Consider the following 7,376-nt stretch of genomic DNA (forward strand, 5'->3'; position numbering starts at 1 on the left):
TAAATATCTCAATGAGCTTACTATTTGTTTTAATAGAGTTGCATCCACCTTATCTTCATTCCCATTATTCTCAAGTTTTAAACTTGCTTCAATAGGAGAGGCTGAAGGATTAAATCCAAGCATGTTGAATTTCTTAAGAACTTCTCTAACATATTTCCTTTGATGAAATATCATGCCTTTTTCAGTTTTCAGGAATTCCATAACTAAGAAGTATGATATTTCCTAAATCTAACATCTCAAATTCTTTCATCATCAGTTGCTTAAACTTCTTAAAATTGTTGAAGTTGTTTCTTGTAACCAACAAATCATCAACATATATACATACGAGTGTCATGTCATCTCCTATTGACTGCATATTCAGACCAGCACCTGATAAAACCTAATTCCACCAAATAAGAATTAAATTTTCTTGTTCCAAGCTTTTGGTGTCTGTTTAAGGCCATATAGGGCTTTATTCAACCTATATACCATACTTTCCTTCCCCATCTTCATAAAACCTAGAAGTTAAATGACATAAACCTCTTCATCCAATGGTCAATTCAAAAAGTCATATTTCACGTCAAGATGAAATGCTATCCAATTTCTCTTGCAAGCCAAAGCTATTACTGACATGGTTGTTTCCAACCTTGCAACTAGAGTATAAACCTCAGAGTAATCAAGTACTTCTCTTTGCACACATCCTCTTTCTATTAGCTTGGCCTTGTGTTTAGCAACTGAGCCATCGGGGTTGTGTTTCAGTTTATATACCCATTTTACTTTAATTGCTTTAGTATTAGATGGAAATTTGACAAATTGCCATGTATTTTTCCTCTCAATGGCTTCCAATTCTTCAATTATTGCAACTTTCCAGGCTTCATTCTTCAAAGCTTCATTATGGTTTATATAGGTTCAACATATGCTAGTAGTGCAAAACAAACAAGATCTCCATCTTCCATGACTTCATTATCAGCAGTCACCTCATTATATTGTAGTCTTGCTGAAGCCATCCTTATTCTTTGATGTCTTTGAATCACACCAGGTACATTTTCAACTACTTCCTATGGTGAAGCATCATATGACTCATCATCTTCTTCTTCCAAGCTTGAGTTCAACAAAGGCTTGATAGTTGTGATACCAGATGCTCAATTCCATGTCTCATATTCATCAATGATGATGTCTCTATGGATTATTAGCTTTCCACTGATTGGATTAAACAATCTATAAGCCCAAGTTTTGTGATAACCAACAAGAATCATGGCTTCACTTTTGTCACCCATATTCTTCCTTGTAGCATCAGACACATGCTTATGACAAACTGAGTCAAACACTTTAATATAATTCACTGATGGTTTCTTGCCACTCCACACTTCTTTTGGAACTTTGTTCTTTAATATCCTTATTGGACACCTATTCAACACATACGCATCAATTGTAATTGCTTCTCCCCATCATGAGTTAGACATACCCTTTTGCTTAAACATACAACTAGCCATATATAGGATGCCTCTATTCCTCCTCTCAACTATAATATTGTGTTGAGGGGTATATGGAACTCTTACCTCATGATCAATCCCATGTTGTGCACAAAATTCTTCAAATATCTTGGAAGTGTATTCTCTTCCACTATTTGTTCTAAGGACCTTGATCTTCTTCTCACTATGATTTTCACGAGAACTTTGAATCTCTTAAAGACTTTAAACATTTCATTATTGTACTTGACTTAGTGCACATAAAGCTTCATAATATGCTCATCCACAAAAGAGACAAAGTACATATTCCCACTAATGGTTGATCCTCAAAATGGCCACAAACATCTGAATGAACTACCTCTCAAATGCAGGCTAACCTCATAGGAAAATATGACTTGAAAGCATTCCTGGATTGCTTTCCCACCAAGCAACCTTCATTTAGCTTCTCAGGCATTGAAAACTTTGGCATACCAATCTCCATTTCTTTTGCCACAATTTGATTGAGTGATCTGAAATTTAAATTGTTAAATCTCATATGCCACAACCAACTTTGTTTGTTCTCAACCACAACTTCCAGACATTGAACTTCTATAGAGCTTATCAAAGTCTCAAAGGTCATATTTGTTGATAAATAAGAACTCGAGACTAGCTTGTTGGTTGTATCAAAATTTTTAAGGGTCTCATTCTTTGTTATTAGTGAGAATCCTTTCTCAATAAGTTGATAAACACTCAGAAGATTACACTTCATACCTGGTACATATAGCTTCTCAGGCATTGAAAACTTTGGCATACCAATCTCCATTTCTTTTGCCACAATTTAATTGAGTGATCTGAAATTTAAATTGTTAAATCTCATATGCACAACCAACTTTGTTTGTTCTCAACCACAACTTTCAGACATTGAACTTCTATAGAGCTTATCAAAGTCTCAAAGGTCATATTTGTTGATAAATAAGAACTTAAGACTAGCTTGTTGGTTGTATCAAAATTTTTAAGGGTCTCATTCTTTGTTATTAGTGAGAATCCTTTCTCAATAAGTTGATAAACACTCAGAAGATTACACTTCATACCTGGTACATATAACATATCTTCATTTATTGTTGACTTGAAAGCATTCTTGGAATCCTTGTAAAGATTGCTCTGAGCTTTATTTGTGTTTGCTGCAAGCTCATAAATTTCATTGGTAATCACCTCAAGAGTATCTTAAAATCCAAATAGGGACTTCATCTACTTGTACCAGCGATCCCAGTTCTTACCATTAAAAATTGGAAGAGAATGTGGAATGTCATTACCACCCTTCATCATCGAAGCATATGCAAGTCACGACCCTAGAAAACGTGACTCCTTCACACGTGAACCAAAGGGTTATGGATACAAATTCATTAGTGCAAACTCTGAAGCAACTAACTAACTTTAACATTTAAGCACTTTCTAACTGGTTTTAACTGCTATATCACATAACGTTGGATATCTCACAACACGAGTTATTTAATTAGTCCTCTTCATCTCTCGAGGGCCAATTCAAAATGTATTTAGCAATTTTGAGAAGGAAGTTTGTTTGGTTTTGTGGTGACAAGAATTAATTTAAAATAAAATAATTTTATAAAATTGATTATGGATTTATTTTGTTTTAACTTTAAAAAACATTTTTTTTTGTATTTTTAATGATGATTTTTATAAAACCATTTATATAAAAATTTAAACTTGTATTTTATAAAAAAAATTGATTAATAATAAATAAATATATATTATTAAAAAATAAAATATAATCGCAAATTTATTTATTTTTTAAAATAATGTACCTCAAAAATAAATTTTATAAAAAGCTATTCAAATTTTAAGTGTTTTTTTTTAATTTTGATATTAAAAATGTTATAGTAAAATGATATACAAAAAGTAATATTTAAAAAAACTATTTAAATAATTTTTTATTTAAATTTTTTTCAAGAAAAATTCTTTGTTAAATAAAATATGTAACATCATAAAAATATTGTTTTCTAAAACCCGAAAGAAATAGATTTTAAAAGTAAATTAAAGATAAAATAATTAAGCATTTTGCTAGGTGTGATAAAATGGGTTCAGTCCGTTGAACATTTGTATTACTTGTATTTAGAGGTGTACATGGATTGATTTGGGTTGGATTTGTCCAAAAGCAAAATCCAAATCACATAGTATACCAGTTTGAGTGAGTTAAAATAATCACCCACAACATCATTGAATCGATTTGAATAAAATCATAAATTTATGGATTAAATTGCATTAGATAGTGAGTCATTACAAAGTTTTTCTTTTTTTTTTCTTTTTTTTCTTATATAATTATAAATGATGTGTTATATTATTTTTCAAATAACTAGTAAAGGACCCGTGCGATGCAATAATTTATTTAAAAAAAATTAAAATATATATATTTTTTGTTTATATATATATATATATATATATATATATATATATATATATATATATATATATATATATATATATATATATATATATATATATATATATATATATATATATATATATATATATATATATATATATGGTTGGATCAACGTACACAAATTTATTGCATAAGAGTTTTTTTTTAATGTAATGGATGTTAAATGATCAATAAATGGGTTCAAAAAATTTCCACAAATAACTTTTTTCAGTTTGGGACATAATAAAGTAAAACATTATTAATTTATAGTAATATAATTTGCTTAATTTTTTTGTATACTATATTAAGGAAATAATCAAAAAATATAATACAAAAATATTTTTACAATTTATTGGTATATTGATATATAATAAACATTCCATTGTTAATGTTATGAATAAACATTCCATTTATCATTGAGATTTTGGACATAAGAAATAAAAATATATTTATTTAGTAATGGATGAAATTTTCCAATCTGTTACTAATTTGAGGTATAAAAGCGTAAATATTAACCTTCATAATAAATGATTATTTAACCAAAATACATAAACCATGTAAAAGAAATACCAGAACCTCATTTGTTTTAAAATATAGTAATGAATACTATCAAATATTGAAATTAATTGCAATTGATACAGTAAGGTTTAATGCAACAAAAGATAGTGAAACAAAAGGTTCACAATTTTAGTTAAAATTGTGAGAAATAAGTCCAGCAACAAAAATGATTTAACTTCGTACAATTCTTTGGTCCTTAAAAAACTGGGTTTATACAAAACCTGTCCGCAACCTTTTAGGAAGTGATGATTCATTACCCTGTAAAAAACAATTACATCCATATAAACAAATGTTAAAACATAATGTATATTTTATACAACTCATTCAATAAAATTCTAATAATAAACAACGACATTTGTTGATATAATATAACTAATGAAAAACTTACGTTCTATAAGTTTTCAAAAACTTCTTTGAACACGACGTTTGTTGTAGAATTCAATGGATGGTTATCCTTGTCATGGATTAATATCTTAAGCCCTTTTTTGCTTTTGACCCTTGATATTGCAACATATAGTTGACCATAACTAAATACACTTCTAGGCAAATACAATCCAACATAATCCAATGACTGACCTTGAGATTTGTTAATTGTCATAGCATAACATATAGTTATGGGAAATTGCCTTCTAGTCATTTTGAATGGCCACGGAGATTGTGTTGGAGTCATATCCATTCTTGGAATATAGATAACCCCTTCAATATTCTTTCCAGATATAATCTTTGCCTCGATAACGCGGTTTGCCAATCTTGTAACTATAAGCCTTGTTCCATTGCAGAGACCTTCAGGTTGATCAATGTTTCGAAGCAACATAATAGGGGTCCCAATCTTCAATTTAATCTTGCGGTTAGGTAGACTGGAAGTTGTAAGTGTATTCAAAAATTCCGGGGTCAAAACATCAAAAGCTTCATTTCCTTCACCGTCAAAAGTGTCTACAGAATTTGAACTTAAATATTCCTTTTCTTCACCTTTGGGAAATTTTTTGAAATTTTATTATTATAAATCTATGTTAGTACATATAAATATATGAATGTATCTATAAATATGTTTACAATGGATAACGCATACCTGGTATGAATCCCAAAATGTATTGATTTATGATGTCAACCGTTTCAATTGTTCCTGCCAATATAGCTCTTGATTGCAAAAATTCGGGATTCTTGTAATTGTTAAGAAAATTCGGATATGTTTCACTAACAATGGCTTCTAGTGGATCATCATAGTTAGAAATTAAGAAATCATTTGGAATAGGAATATCCGTGTAACCATCGTTAGGTTCTTCCAATTTCCCATCGCCAACTTTTAATATCCAATTAGAAAACAATTCTAATTCAGATGTACTTGAAGTATTGCCGGCTTGTTGGAGTCGCATGTTCTTTGTAAGCTTCAGCACAACACAATGATCCCAGATGTATGATGAATTTATTGTAGAATGTATTATATCTGAACGGCTGCCCCTTGGTACAACTGGTAATATTTGCCGAAAATCTCCACCAAATACAATTACTTTCCCTCCGAATAATTTGTCAGAACAATTGGAACGCCCCATTATGTGTTTAAGGGTTTTATCAAACGCTTCAAAACAAAATCTGTGTGCCATTGGAGCTTCATCCCAAATTATCAACTTTGCCATTTTTAGTAGCTCTGCACGATCACTACCTTTGTCGATATTACATGTAGAAGACTCCATTGTAGGTATTGGAATCTTGAACATTGAATGAGCCGTTCGACCTCCTGGAAGTAGTAGTGAAGCTATGCCCGATGAAACAACAGTTAAACAAATTTGTTTCTTTGATCTTATGTAGGAAGCTAGAGTTCTCCACATGTAGGTTTTCCCTGTGCCACCGTATCCATACAAAAAAAAATACGCCTCCTTGTTGATTGTTTACTGCTTCCATTATTCGCTTGAATACACCTCTTTGCTCATCTAATTTTAAAAAAATACATAGCAAACATGCAGTGAATAAATTAATTATACATTAAAAAAAATTGTAAGATAAAATCATACTTTAAAAGTTAACTTTATAAAATTATGACAAAACTTACAAACATTTAACATATTTATCTGTAAGATTTAAGAACAAATTATTGTATTCTTGCAATTGTTCGGCTGGATTGTAACTCCATTCTTCGTATATGAGCTTATTTCCCAACTGCTCAACCACATATCCACTTGGATAAGGCATTCCAGCAAATTCCTTTAGACTTCGGCTCTTCCTTTGAAGATTTCGTTCAATCTCAATTAGTGTTAAATTCATTATCTCTTCATCCGTTTGAGTGAGTTAAAATAATCACCCACAACATCATTGAATCGATTTGAATAAAATCATAAATTTATGGATTAAATTGCATTAGATAGTGAGTCATTACAAAGTTTTTCTTTTTTTTTTCTTTTTTTTCTTATATAATTATAAATGATGTGTTATATTATTTTTCAAATAATGTCCCAACTATTTTTTCTTGAAAAATATTTTAGTCGTATCGGTGTTATTCTTATAATATCAAATATCTAAACATTCTATAAATTTATGATAAAAATATTTGTAAAAATCAAAGTTGTATTACGACATTACCTATAATTAAAATTAAATAAATTATCCGGAATTTATTAGTATTATCATCAAAATAATCTAAGTGCAATATCATAAATAATTCAAAATTATGACTCACAAAATAAAAATCTAAAATTGAAACAATCAAATATGAATACATCAAAGTCATCATTCATCAAATTACAAAAAGAATCAAAAACATTGTTCAAATATCTTCCACAATTCAAAAAGAAGTCTCGATTTCAAAATTAATTTCTTCAACGAAATTCCATTGATAAATATATAAGTATTAATTTCTGATCTCACCTGATCAGGAGGGCCTTCCACGGTCTTGGTTAATGGGCCGGAGAATGAAATGAGAGGGGGGTGTACCTGCAAGGTGCTCCAATGCTTAAGTC

At 29.8% G+C, this 7,376-nt stretch overlaps 1 pseudogene; it reads right to left on the bottom strand.

The window, feature by feature from the left end:
- Positions 1 to 4,816: 4,816 nt before the first annotated feature.
- Positions 4,817 to 6,684, bottom strand: LOC127080036 (uncharacterized; annotated as a pseudogene).
- Between the last annotated feature and the right edge of the window lie 692 nt (positions 6,685 to 7,376).

Source organism: Lathyrus oleraceus, chromosome 5, assembly GCF_024323335.1.
Source record: "Lathyrus oleraceus cultivar Zhongwan6 chromosome 5, CAAS_Psat_ZW6_1.0, whole genome shotgun sequence".
Lineage (NCBI taxonomy): Eukaryota > Viridiplantae > Streptophyta > Magnoliopsida > Fabales > Fabaceae > Lathyrus > Lathyrus oleraceus.